Below are 15,333 nucleotides of genomic sequence, written 5' to 3' on the forward strand. Positions count from 1 at the left end.
AAAGTGATTTTCGGTCCACTCGCCCGCTCCTGGCTGCAACCGACCGCGTGGATCTGGAGCTGCCGGACGCCAGCCTTTCTGGCTCGGTTGGAGTCTCCTCCGGTCGGCCCACCAGTAATAACGTTGATCTCGCCCCGGGAAGTATTGCTCCTGTTTTCCTCCTCCCGAGTGGACGGTCGGGACCGTTCTCTAGACGCCCGGTGATTCTCCTGTCTTGGGGATCGGTGCCGATCGGGCGTCTGGTGATGTTGCCTCTCGGTGCGGGTCCGGTCAGCTTCATGGGTCCTTTGTCTCCTGTCGATGGGAGGAGACCGTCGTTCAGCTTTCCTGGGAACGGGATTAGCCACGAAGGGAAGACTTCGACAATCCCTCGTGTTGTGCGTATCCGTCTGGTGGAAGGAGCAGAACATAGGGGTCCACCTCTTCTTTGGTTTGGGCCGAGCGGCAGCCACTTCTTGTACGTGCGATCTGGCGTGGAGGGATCGAATTGCTTCGGCCATCGGTCCTTTGGGCGGCTGCTGAGCGGCGTGCTGTTTCCGCTCGGCATGAATAAGTGCCCGCTCGGTAGGAGTTTCCTTTTTCCGGGCGGCTTGCGCTTCTTCCACGTTTATGTATTCATTGGCCCGATGTAACATATGATCATAATCTCAGGGCGGCTTTCGGATCAGCGACCGGAAGAAGTCCCCATCCACAAGGCCCTGAGTGAAGGCATTCATCATCGTCTCTGATGTGGCCGTTGGGATATCCATCGCCACTTGGTTGAATCGCTGGATGTAAGCTCGAAGCGATTCTCTCGACTCTTGCTTGATGGCAAATAAGCTGACACTTGTCTTCTGATAACGCCGACTGCTAGCGAAGTGGTGGAGGAAGGTCGTTCGGAAGTCCTTAAAGCTAGCGATGGATCCGTCCGGCAGCCTCCGAAACCACCGTTGAGCCGATCCCGAGAGAGTTGTAAGGAAGACGCGACACTTTACTCCATCTGTATATTGATGGAGTGTAGCTATGTTATCAAACTTACCCAGATGATCATCCGGGTCCGTTGTTCCGTTGTACTCTCCGATCGTCTGAGGCACGTAGTGCTTGGGTAGAGGGTCTCGTAGAATAGCCTCCGAGAATTGGCGATTGATCCGCTCGGGAGATGAGTCCGCCCGGGGAGCTTTCCCTTTTCTGAATAAGGCCCGGTGGAATGCGACGGTGGCTGGAGGTGCTTCCGCTCGGCCGCCCGACGTAGATGTTGGTTGTTGCTCCGGCCGTTCGGCCGCTGCTTTCTGTTTTTGTTCCACAAGTTTGGCGGCCCTTATCTCGACTAGAGCTTCGAGTTCTTCCGTCGAAAGCGCCACCGTGTGTTGTCGTCCAGCCTCGTCCATCGTTCTTGTTCGGATGCAGGTGCATTCCCACAGACGGCGCCAATTTGATCCTGTCCGAATCGTTGAACCAAAGGACGCTGAGCACGTGACACGCTCCTAGTCGATGGAGTGAATCTCCGGCTGGTCGAACGAAGCTCCGGCGATCCTGCACAAGAGTCTAGCCGGGAAGGGGTTCCCGGCGACGACCCTCCGACGCTCAAGTCAGGTAAGTGGTGGAAAAAGTGGCTGCCAAGCTTATATCATACGTACCTTTGGCGAAGCAATAGCCTCTTTATATAGGACGGAGAAGGAACTAATGCACGCCCTCCGAGGTGCATACATGTCAGCAACCCATACCCCGGTATGCACTTGTCAGAGAGCTTACCTGACACCATACTGCTACAGACCGAGCATGTTCTTCGATGGGACAGCAGGACCCCCCGTTGTCAGACTAGAAGTATGGCATAGTCATACGACTTGACGGCTGTCAAAAGATGTCCCCGTCTTTTACCCACCGCCTGACCGGGACGCCCGGCCTGCTGGGCGGGCGAAGAACGTCGTCCGGACGGCCTTAATTCTTTACGCCGGCCGGACGGCACATCCTTCCGCTCGGTCATTATGCACTGCTTCATTTGAGCGTCGGAACCCTGGTCCCTACCAGGGTGCCTTTTACTATCAGATTTCCCTTTCTTCCGAGTCCGGTCGGCTCGTCCTTTTCCGGCAAGCCACTGGACCCTTTGACCTCCCCTCAGCGTTGACTCCTTCTTATGGGGTTCCGGATTTTTACCGCCGGATCATTAGGTATCAGAGCCATAGAGAACAAAACATTTTTGAAAAAGAAATTGAGTATCTTTTGCCAACTGTCTAACATTTAGTTACTTGCTGATTGTCTATAGGACAATAGCTTTTACTAGGTTAGTCAAGTTAAGTTATTTGGGTCCAAATAGACTTGACTAGAGCTGGAGAACTTTAACTTGATTAATGTTTATTGCATATTTAACGCCCAGACTCATATTGATGCACAGATATAAGCATTCTTGAGTCCAGGCTATACCCTATGCATCTCACGCCATTCTATGTTTTTCAATCACAATCAAGGTAAACCTAGGTGTTTTGTGAGATGCTCTGGCTTAATTCTAGGGGAACATGATATCTAGGGGGAAATCCTAGACTAAACCCAACTTTTGAAAGTCTAGTAAAATTGGAGTTTTGAAAACTATTTTTCCTAGAATTTGAAAACAAAATAATAATAGTAAGATATCTATTCTACCCAACACATTCCTATTTGCCTTCTAAGTCCACTGAACTCAAGTTCAGGTAAGGGTTTTGTAAAAATGTCAGCTAGGTTTGATTTGGACTCAACGTGGTTGAGTGCAATTTCATCTTTAGCTACATGATCCCTTACAAAGTGGTGTTTTACCTCTATGTGTTTGGTCCTAGAGTGATATATAGGATTTTTTGTTAGATTAATTGAGCTGATATTATCAATAAAGATTTTAGTATTTTTATAGTCTAGTTGATAGTCTTTTAGTGTATGCATCATCCATAACAATTGAGATGCACATTCTCCTAGAGCTATGTATTCAGCTTCTGTAGTGGATAGAGCAACACAATGTTGCTTTCTACTTGACCAACTTACTAGGCACTGACCTAGAATCTGGCAGCCACCACTTGTACTTTTTCTGTCTAGCTTGCACCCGGCATAGTCTGAATCAGAATAGCCATAAAGGTCAAAAGTGTTGGTTGCTACTCGGAAAGCCTAGAGGTTCCACTGTACAAAAATTTTGTACAAAGGTCTGAACCTTTTCCTAGCTACCATGTGTTCTTTTAAATTAAATTTTGGATCGCCTGCGGAACTTAACACGTTTGATCCAAAACTTAATCTATTTGTTCTTTTAGGTTTTGACTTGGATCTCCTACGGAACTTAACACGTTCGACCCAAATCACCTTAAGTTATTAATTCCATTAAATATTAATTTCCATAATTGGTTCCCAGTACTGACGTGGCGAGGCACATGGCCTTCTTGGATATGGGAGCAACCACCACCGACTAGACAAAACCTTTTATAGAAATCTAATATTTAATTTCCTAAAATAACTTTAGGTTAACCGAAAAGAACAATCAAATCACAAGGAAAGATAAAACAAAAGAACACAACTTCGAAAAACATATTCAAATACTAGAATCGTAAGCCTCTTGTATTTGGTATTATTTCCAAAATAACTAGTATGATGCGGAAAGAAAAAATACTAGTTATACCTTTTAGAAAGACCTCTTGATCTTCTACCGTATTCCTCTTCTAACCTCGGACGTTGTGTGGGCAACGATCTTCCGAGATGAGAATCCACCAGCACCTTCTTCTCCTTTCTTCAAGTTTCGCCAAGCACATAGCTTCCAAAAGATGAAGATCTTTTCCACCAACCAAGCTCCAAGGATACAAGCTTTCTCCTTCTTCTTCTTCTTCTCCAAGTAGTATCCGCCACCACAAGAGCTCCAAGCAAATAGAGAAGGTTCTGCCACCACCAAGAGGAAGAGAGGAAGAGAGGTTGGCCCACAACACCAAGGAAAAGAGGGAGAGAAATAATAGAGGTTGTTCACCATGAAGCCTTCTCTACCCCTCTTTTATAATCCTTGGTCTTGGCAAATAAGGAAATTTAATTAAAACTTCCTTAATTCTTTTGCCATGAAAAGGAAAAATTTATTTAATTAAAACAATTTTCCTTTTCTCAATTTACATGGTCCCACACTAAAGTTACAAACAAGGAGAGTTTTAATTAATTAAAACTTCCTAATTTGTCTCCAGAAATTTATAAAATTTCTCCAATAATTTAATCCCTTCATGATTGGTTTATAAAAAGGAAATTTAATAAATTAAAATCTTTCTTTTAAACATGCGGATAAAAATAAAGTTATCTCTAAAAATTAAAATCTCTTTTAATCTACAAATAAGGAAAGATATCAAATCTTTTCTCAATCTTTTGTAGAAACTAATAAAAGAGAATTATTAATTTTTAAACTTTCTTTTAAATCATAAACATGGTTAAAAGGAAAGTTTTCTTAAAATTTAAAATCCTCCTTTAATCAACAAATAAGGAAAGATTTCAAATTTTAAACTCTCTTTTAAACATATAGATGATTTACAAATAAGGAAAGTTTTTACCAAAAATTAAAACAATCCTTTTAATCTACAAATAAGGAAAGAGATTAATCTCTTCTCTTAATCTTTTTGTAGAAAGTTATAAAAGGAAATTTTTAATTTTTAAACTCTCTTTTAAAATCATGATATCCACATAAGAAATAATTTTAATAAAAATCCTTTTAATATTCTAGTGGCCGGTCACCTAAGCTTGAGACCCAAGCTTTGGCCGGCCACCTACATGACTCATCCACTTGATCTTGGCCAGCCCTAGCTTGGGTTCCAAGCTAGCTTGGCCGGCCCCATTGGATGGGTAAGAAGGTGGGTATGCGGTGGGTATAAATCTCTATATACTAGAGGCTACGATAGGGACCGAGAGGAGGAATTGGTTTTGGTCTCCCGATAAAATTAAGCATCCCGTGTTCGCCCCGAACACACAACTTAATTTCATCAATAATAATTCATTCCACTAAAGAACTATTATTGAACTACCGCACCAATCCCAAATTACATTTTGGGCTCCTTCTTATTATGAGTGTGTTAGTCTCCCTGTGTTTAAGATAACAAATGTCCACTAATTAAGTAAGTTACTGACAACTCACTTAATTAATATCTAGCTCCAAGAGTAGTACCACTCAACTTCATCGTCATGTCGAACTAAGTCCACTGCAGGTTTAACATGACAATCCTTATGAGCTCCTCTTGGGGACATTCTCAACCTAGATCACTAGGACACAGTTTCCTTCTATAGTCAACAACACACACTATAAGTGATATCATTTCCCAACTTATCGGGCTTATTGATTCATCGAACTAAATCTCACCCATTGATAAATTAAAGAAATAAATATCAAATATATGTGCTTGTTATTATATTAGGATTAAGAGCACACACTTCCATAATAACTGAGGTCTTTGTTTCTTTATAAAGTCAGTATAAAAGAAACGACCTCTAATGGTCCTACTCAATACACTCTAAGTGTACTAGTGTAATTATATAGTTAAGATAAACTAATACCTAATTACACTACGACCTTCCAATGGTTTGTTCCTTTCCATCTTGGTCGTGAGCTTCTGTTTATAATTTATAAGGAACCGATAACATGATCTTCTGTATGTGACACCACACACCATGTTATCTACAATATAAATTAATTGAGCAACTACATTTATCATAAATATAGACATTTGACCAATGCGATTCTTATTTCTAGATTAATGTTTATACCAAAAGCTAGGCTTTTAGTATACACTCTAACAAAAAGTGCAGGTTCTTGGATACCAAAGTCCTACATTTAGAGTTCCTTTAATATACCTCAGTATTCTTTTAACATATGTTAGGTGTGACTCTTTTGCACAGGATTGGTATCTTGCACACATACCTACTGCAAACAGTATGTCAGGTCGACTTGCAGTTAGATAAAGTAAACTCCCTATGGCACTCCTATAGTATTTTGGGTCTACAGGTTTTCCTTCAGGGTCAGAGTCAATGTTTATGTTGGTTGCCATTGGAGTATTTATAATTTTTGAGTTTTCCATGCTGAATTTTTTGATTAACTCCTTAGCATACTTAGTTTGATAAATGTAGATTCCATCTTTGGTTTGTTTTATTTGTAAGCCTAAGAAAAAGTTGAGTTCCCCAACCATGCTCATTTCAAATTCACTTTCCATTAACTTAATAAATTCTTTTAGAAATTTTGAGTTAGTTGAGCCAAAAATTATGTCATCAACATAGATTTGGGCTATAAAGATGTCTTTTCCTATAGTTTTCACGAACAAAGTAGGATCGATTTGTCCTTGGTTAAATTCTTTGGATATTAAGTAATTAGATAATCTTTCATACCATGCTCTAGGGGCTTGTTTTAGTCCATATAGTGCCTTTTTTAATTTAAAAACGTGATTAGGGTAGTCTATGTCTTCAAACCCTGGAGGTTGGCTTACGTAGACTTCTTCCTTGATAAAACCATTTAAAAAGGCTGACTTAATGTCCATTTGGTACAATTTGAATCCTTTATTGGCTGCATAGGCTAATAACATCCTAATGGACTCGAGTCTAGCTACTGGAGCATAGGTTTCATCATAGTCTAGGCCTTCGACTTGACTAAACCCTTTGGCTACTAACCTTGCCTTGTTTCTTACTATATCACCGTGATCATCTAACTTGTTCCTAAAAACCCATTTAGTATCTATTATTGATTTATCTATGGGTTTAGGTACAAGGTCCCAGACTTGGTTTCTCTCAAATTGGGCTAATTCTTCCTGCATTGCAATGATCCAGTCTGGATCAGGCAGGGCTTCTTCTATAGTTTTAGGTTCAATTTTAGAAATTAGAGCAATTTGACTAAGGTTTCTATAGGACGATCTAGTTTTGACTCCTAGGTTTGGGTCACCCAAAATTTGGTCAGGTGGGTGAGAGGTGCTTATTCTAGTTGGTCTTATCTGTGAGTCAGAAACTGGTTCTTCAGACTCATTAAGATTAGGTTGGATTTCATCATCATCTACATCTCTTGGATTAGTGTTAATATTTGCATTAGGTAAGTTGTTTTCTTTATCAAATATTACATTAGTTGTTTCTTCAACTTTCAATGTATTTTGATTATATACTCTAAAGGCTCTACTGGTAGAGGAGTATCCTAAGAATATTCCTTGGTTAGATTTAGGTGTAAATTTTCCTAAGTAATCTTTAGTATTTAAAATGTGAACTTTACAACCAAATACTTTTAAATAGTTTAGATTGGGAATTTTATGATAGTAGAGTTCATACGGTGTTTTGTTGTGATATTTGTTTATTAAAATTCTGTTTTGAATATAATTTGCCGTATTTATTGCTTCAGCCCAAAATTGGTGACTTAACTCATATTCGTTTAACATTGTCCTAGCGGCTTCTTGTAGTGTTCTATTTTTACGTTCTACTAGTCCATTTTGTTGGGGGGTTCTAGGACATGAAAATTCATGTTGGTATCCATTTATTTTACAAAATTGGGTGAACTTATGATTTTCAAATTTCCCTCCGTGATCACTTCTTATTCTTTTAATTTTAGTATCTTTTTCATTTTCCGTTAAGTTGCAAAAATTACTAAATATTTCATAGGTTTCATCTTTTGTTTTTAGAAATTTTACCCAAGTGTACCTGGAGTAATCATCAATTATTACTAAGCAATATTGGTTCTTGTTTAGTGATTTGGCTCCATGTGAATCAAATAGATCAAGGTGAAGGAGCTCAAGTATGGTGTTAGATCTTTCTAGGTTAGTTGACTTGTGGGTTGACTTGGTTTGTTTTCCTTTTTGGCATGCATCACAGATTGAATTTTCAATAAATTTTAATTTGGGCAAACCTCTAACTAGACCATTTTGACTCATTCTTGAAATAAGTCTTGTGTGTGTGTGACCCAGCCTTCTGTGCCACAGTTGGGTTTCCTCTTGTTATGTCAGGAGACACTTTATAGAGGATATTGATAAATTAATTGTGTAGATGTTATTTTTCCTAAGTCCCTTAAGTTTAATATAAGTTTGAAATTTAAGTTTTTAAAATAAGTTTGAAATTTAAGTTTTTTAAAAATAAGTTTGAAATTTAAGTTTAAAATAAGTTTGAAATTTAAGTTTTAAAATAAGTTTGAAATTTAAGTTTAAAATAATTTTGAAATTTAAGTTTTTTTTTTTTAAAATAATTTTAAGTTTAAAATAATTTTGAAATTTAAGTTTAAAATAATTTTGAAATTTAAGTTTTTAAAAGAAGTTTGAAATTTAAGTTTTTTAACAATAAGTTTGAAATTTAAGTTTAAAATAATTTTGAAATTTAAGTTTTTAAAATAATTTTGAAATTTAAGTTTAAAATAATTTTGAAATTTAAGTTTTTAAAATAATTTTGAAATTTAAGTTTTTAAAATAATTTTGAAATTTAAGTTTTTAAAATAATTTTGAAATTTAAGTTTTTTAAAATAATTTTGAAATTTAAGTTTTTAAAATAATTTTGAAATTTAAGTTTTTAAAATAATTTTCAGTTTGATTTTAATTACTTAGTCATCTCACCCGATCTAATTTCTCAATCAGGGAATCCTATAATTTTTGTGAGATGAATTGAGATTCAATTTAAGGGTTTTGTTTAGTCTTGTGTTAGATTCAGGTTTAGCTTTGGATTCAACAAGTAAGCATTCTTTGGATAAACTTCTGGGCTATGGTGAGTCACAAGGAGCTCATTAAAATAACCATGCCTTCGAGGTTTTCCAAATAGTCCTACCTATTGAACTTAATACTAAAACTTGGTCTAACTAGTTAGGATCCATTTAAGGGTAGCTTCGGTCAGTTCCACTTGGCCAAATGCACCAGGTCGAAGCCATATCTTCCTAGACATGCGATGCCCAAGTTTCCCTAACGTACTATCATCCAAAAACTTCACCAGTACTGTGGTTCAAGTTAAACTTATCCCGTTTTAATCTAACCTTAACTACCCTGCCGGGTAATCTATTCTTGTTTTACCCATTCCGGGTAAATTAGGTTCAGTTACCCTGTCGGGTAGTTCAGTTGGAGGTGCCAGCTAGTTTGGACCCTCCATCTATTTTTCATTTATAATTTCAATTTGTTTAATTTATAATTTTTTAAATTAATTTCGAATTTCAAATTTTGAATTTAGAATTTAATTTTGAATTTTTAAATTAATTTCGAATTTTGAATTTTTAATTTTAAATTTTTAATTTTAAATTTTTAATTTAATTTCGAATTTTGAATTACGATCGTTTTCATTTTAGCTTTCCCTGGATCACGGCCTCGATATGGTCTGTCGAGGTAGTATATTTGATCCTTCGGAACCCAGTATTGGCCAAGTCCAATTTGATTTATCAATTTGGACTTGGGAACCCATGCTTAGACTGATTTACTACTTTGTTTGTTTATTAAGGATAAATAAGATTTATATTTCTTTTTACTTTTATATCCTAGTCCAGTTCTATTGTAGACGGCTCTTTGTGTCCCAAGAATTAGATCCAAATTCTTGGAGCCCGGAGAGAACTTTTCTAAAGTAATTTTTAAATCATTTAACTGATTTTTCAGATTTGAATTTTCTTTCTCAAGTTGTTGTACTTGAGTTGAATCTTCAGTTAAAGATTTTGAGTTAGTTACTCCTTTAAGAATGGTTACTTCTTTTAAAAGTGACTTAATTTTCAAATTTGACTTGGCTAATTTGCGAAGTAAATAATTGACTAAATTATTAAGCCTAGGAATACTTACAGCGGAGTCTGGCCCTTCGGAAACGAATGCGGATCCGTGGCTTTGCTCGGAGTCGGCTTCTGACTCGCTCTCGGATTCGATGATCTGATCCCGGGCCATCAATGCGAGTAAACTCGTTTGGTCGAGTTCGTCGTCTTCGTCCTCCGAAGAAGATTCGTCCCAGGTTGCCTTTAGGGCCTTCTTTCTTCTTTGCTTTTTGGCCTCCTTTTGGTTGGGACAGTTGGCCTTGATATGCCCTTTCTGGTTGCACCCGTAACATGTGACTTCGAACTTTACCTTTGAGTTTTGTTGGGCCTCCCTGGATTGGACTGCCTTCTTTAGATCTTTCTTGTTGAAGCTCTTCTTCTTCTTGTAGAGCTTCTTTACAAGATTCACAAGTTCGCTGGTCAGATCATCTTCTGAATCTTCTGAGTCAGGTTCGTCTTCTGATTCCGATTCAATTTTTCTCCGTCCTCTTGATTCCCGTGTTCGACTCGTTCCTGCAATCAAAGCAATACCTTTCTCGGATGGCAGTGCATTAGTTTGTTCATGGAGTTCAAATTCGCTAAATAACTCGTCTAATTTTAAGGATGACAAATCCTTAGAGACTTTGTAGGCATCTACCATTGATGCCCACAATGAACTCCTAGGAAATGAGTTAAGTGCATACCTTATTATATCTCTGTTTTCTACCTTCTGCCCGATTCCATGAAGGGAATTCAGGATATCTTGAATTCGAGCGTGTAAAGAACTTGCCGTCTCGCCTTCCTGCATTTTCAAATTGTATAGTTTATTAAGTAACAAATCACGCTTACTTACCTTGGTTTCCGAGGTGCCCTCGTGTAGTTCGATCAGTTTCTCCCATAGTTCCTTTGCGGAAGAGAATGGACCGACTCTGTTGAGCTCTTCTTTGGTCAGACCGCACTGGATGGTGCAGGTAGCTTTGGCGTCGGCTTCCACCTTTTTGATAAATGCGGGCTCCCAGTTCTCACAGGATGTAGGCTTACCGTCTGTACCAGTTGGTAGTTGCAATCCTGTTTTGACGATCATCCAGGTGTCGAACTGGATCTTTAGATAAATTTCCATTCGCCCCTTCCAATATCCGAAGTCTTCTCCGGAAAATAATGGGGGACGAACGGTGCTAAATCCTTCTTGTTGGGCCATTTAGATCTAAAAAAAAAACAGAAACAACAAGATCTATTCCAAGACTAAGTCTTGGATTAGTAGTGCGGGAGGAAGGAAAAAATAACAGACTCAAGTGGTATTGACCAGCTTTGAGCAGAAAATTGATTCGTAAAAAGAAATTAGAATATAGCTATGAGGCTAAATTCTAATCGACTCCGAACGAAACCACGAAAAAAAATTGTCTCGAATAGTGGTTGCACTGATTCAAGATGACCCCGCTCTGATACCAATTGTTGGATCGAGAAGCGCTAGAGGGGGGGGTGAATAGCGCTCGTGGCTATTTCATTCGATTATCGAAAAACTATCAGAGTTAAAACGTACAGCGGAATAAGCGGAAATAAAATAAAGCGATAACACAAAGAGACAGGTCGATTTTACTTCGTTCGGAGCCTGAGTCGACTCCTACTCGAAGGCCCGCGATCCTTGATCGCTTCCGGTGGGCAACAACTATAAGCTCGTTAAAAGATTACAATTATAAGTACAAATAAAAGCTATCAAAAATTATACCGACAACAAGAAATGCTAATCCTGAAGCTTCGGGTCGTCGGGCACTTGTAGTAGCACTTCGGAGCGTCTTTTGGAGCAGCGTGTTGATGAAAGATCACTTAGAATTCGTTGTCTGTTGAAGCTGCACCTCAACCCTCCTTTTATATGCGGTTCCGGGCGCCTGAATCCCATCCGGGCGCCTGGAATGTGACGTGGCCAACCAACCAGGATGCTCCACGTGGCGAAGTCGCGCAGAGGATAGAATTTGGTCCCGGGCGCCCGGACAGCCTTTTTCCAGCAGGTTCCTCACCTACAAACAAAGGTTAGTCCGAGCAAAATACCCTGCAAGACAGTGTTAGAATCTGATAAAACACACTAAGTAATAATTGACAGTCTTCGGACTGTCCGAGTCTAACTTTGGATTTCCATCCGGAAACCCTAGGTCGACCCGACGCCTACTGTTCCCTCTGCGGGCAACGCGTCCTCACCTACTCCACTCAGGAGATTTACCTGTTGCCGGTCGATCCTTCAGATCGACTGGACTTTTGCTCAGCACTCTATGCTTCCGGACTTTCTGCTGGACATCCGCTTCCCCGGCTAGTCCAGTCTTTCACCTGGTTCGCGACACCAGGACTTTTCACCTAGGGTTACCACCCCCTAGGACTTTTGCCTGAAGCCATCAACCTGCCAAGACTTTCCGCATAGGGTTACCACCCCCTATGACCTAGGGTTACCGCCCCCTAGGGTTTTCCTTTTGCCTAACCGCAGCTAGGACTTTCTTGAAATCCTCAAGTAGACTTGTTAGACTAAAAAATATCTTAACTTTGAATTCTTTGCCGTTATCGAAACACGAGTTCGATCGTCGGATGCTTCCCGCACCAACAAGAACCACCTAGCACCTTCTTCTTCTTCCTTCAAGTTTCGGCCAAGCAAAAACTTCCAAAGGATGAAGAACTTTTTCCACCAACCAAGCTCCAAGGGATGCAAGCTTTCTCTCCTTCTTCTTCAAGCTAGAATCCGGCCACCAATTAAAACTCCAAGAGCATGAAGAGGTTCGACCACAAGATGGAGAAGAAAGAAAGAGGAGGGGCCGGCCACACCCAAGGAGAAAAAGAGAGGAGAAAATAATAGAGTCGTTTTCCATGAAGGCACCTCTACCCCCTCTTTTATAATCCTTGGTCTTGGCAAATAAGGAAATTTAAATAAAAACTTCCTTAATTCTTTTGCCATGAAAAGGAAAAATTTTAATTAATTAAAATCAAAATTCTTTTCTCAATTTAAATGGCCGGCCACATTAATATCTCCAAGCAAATAAAATTTTAAACACAAATTAAAACTTCTTTATTTGCTTCCGGAAATTTATAAAAATTTATCCAATAATTTTTATCCCTTCATGATTGGTAAATAAAAAGGAAATTTTATAAATTAAAAACTTTCTTTTAAACGTGTGGATAATTTCTAAAAGGGAAAGTTATCTTTAAAAATTAAAATCTCCTTTCAATCTACAAATAAGGAAAGATATTAAATCTTTTCTTAATCTTTTGTAGAAACTAATAAAAGAGAATTTTTAATTTTTAAACTTTCTTTTAAATCATGAACATGATTAAAAGGAAAGTTTTTACCAAAATTAAAATCAACCTTTTAATCTACAAATAAGGAAAGAGATTTAGCTCTTCTCTTAATCTTTTGTAGAATCTTATAAAAGGAAATATTTAAATTTTTTAAACTCTCTTTTAAATCATGTTATCCACATAAGAAAATTTTTTAAAATTAAATTCCTTTTTATTTTAATAGGGTTGGCCACCTAAGCTTGAGTTCAAGCTAAGGTCGGCCACATGAATTCACCCATGAACCAAACCATGGCCGGCCCTAGCTTGGTCTCCAAGCTAGCTTAGCCGGCCCTTATAGGATGGGTAAGAAGGTGGGTATGGGTGGGTATAGTACTCTATAATTAAGAGGCTACGATAGGGACCGAGAGGAGGAATTGGTTTTGGTCTCCCGATAAAATTAAGCATCCCGTGTTCGCTCTGAACACACAACTTAATTTTATCAATAATAATTCATTCCACTATAAAACTATTATTGAACTACCGCACCAATCCCAAATTACATTTTTGGGCTCCTTCTTATTATGAGTGTGTTAGTCTCCCTGTGTTTAAGATGTCGAATGTCCACTAATTAAGTGAGTTACTGACAACTCATTTAATTAATATCTTAGTCCAAGAGTAGTACCACTCAACCTTATCATCATGTCGGACTAAGTCCACCTGCAGGGTTTAACATGACAATCCTTATGAGCTCCTCTTGGGGACATTCTCAACCTAGATTACTAGGACACAGTTTCCTTCTATAATCAACAACACACACTATAAGTGATATCATTTCCCAACTTATCGGGCTTATTGATTTATCGAACTAAATCTCACCCATTGATAAATTAAAGAAATAAATATTAAATATATGTGCTTGTTATTATATTAGGATTAAGAGCACACACTTCCATAATAACTGAGGTCTTTGTTCCTTTATAAAGTCAGTATAAAAGAAACGACCTCTAATGGTCCTACTCAATACACTCTAAGTGTACTAGTGTAATTATATAGTTAAGATAAACTAATACCTAATTACACTACGACCTTCCAATGGTTTGTTCCTTTCCATCTTGGTCGTGAGCTACTGTTTATAATTTATAAGGTACTGATGACATGATCCTCTGTGTGTGACACCACACACCATGTTATCTACAATATAAATTAATTGAACAACTACATTTATCATAAATGTAGACATTTGACCAATGTGATTCTTATTTCTAGATAAATGTTTATACCAAAAGCTAGGCTTTTAGTATACATCCTAACAATCTCCCACTTATACTAAAAGACTAAGATGTCATATCTGCTGCCATACATCTGAATCCCAACCCTTCAACATGTCCATCAAAAGCTCTTGCCTTAAGGGTCTTAGTGAAAAGATCTATAGGTCATCATCTGATGCAATCTAGGCAGCAACAACTTCTCCTCATTTATACGATTTCTCGTATTGGGTGGTACTTGCGCTCTATTGTGTTTACTTACCTTATAGACTCATGGTTACTTCGAGTTTGCTACTGCACCACTATTATTACAATAAATTGTAATAATCTTTGGACAAACCAGAAATCATATCTAAGTCTATCTTGAGGTTATTGAGTCATTCATCTTTTATGGCTACCTTAGAGGCTTGCCATATACTCAGCTTCTATGGTGGAGTCTAGAAAAACACCTATGCTTATCACTCTTCCATAGTTATGACTTTACCTCCTAAAGTAAACACAAAACCCCGAGGTTGACTTAATATTGTCCCTATCCGATTGGAAGTCAAAATCCGTGCAACCCATAGGGACCAAATTAACTGCCTTGTAAGCTAGCATATAATCTCTAGTGCCTCTAAGGTACTTCAATATATGCTTTACTGCAGTCCAATGTCCTTGTCCAGGGTTACTTTGATATCTGCTAACTATGCCCTTGGCAAAACAGATTTTTGATCTCGTGCATAGCATACATTAGGCTTCCGACAGCCGAAGCATAAAGAACTGCCTTCATTTCCTCTATCTCCTTTGATGTCTTCGGAGACATCTCTTTAGATAAAACTACTCCAAGCCCAAAAGGTAAGAAACCTTTCTTGGAGTTCTGCATGCTTAAAATGAGCAAGGATTTTTTTGATATATGAAGCTTGGGATAAGTAAAAAATTCTTTTCTTGCGATCCCTTATTACTTTGATCCAAAGAATATATACATTCTCCCAAGTCCTTCATATCGAATTATTTGGACAACCATACCCTTACTTCTGACAACACTTTGATATTGTTTCCAACTACCAAAAATGTTATCTACGTATAGTACAAGAAATACCACCACATCTCCATCACACTTTTTGTATACACAAGACTTATCCGGTTACTAAATAAATCCAAAGGTCTGGATTACTTTGATAA

Source organism: Zingiber officinale, chromosome 6B (genome assembly GCF_018446385.1).
Source record: "Zingiber officinale cultivar Zhangliang chromosome 6B, Zo_v1.1, whole genome shotgun sequence".
NCBI lineage: Eukaryota > Viridiplantae > Streptophyta > Magnoliopsida > Zingiberales > Zingiberaceae > Zingiber > Zingiber officinale.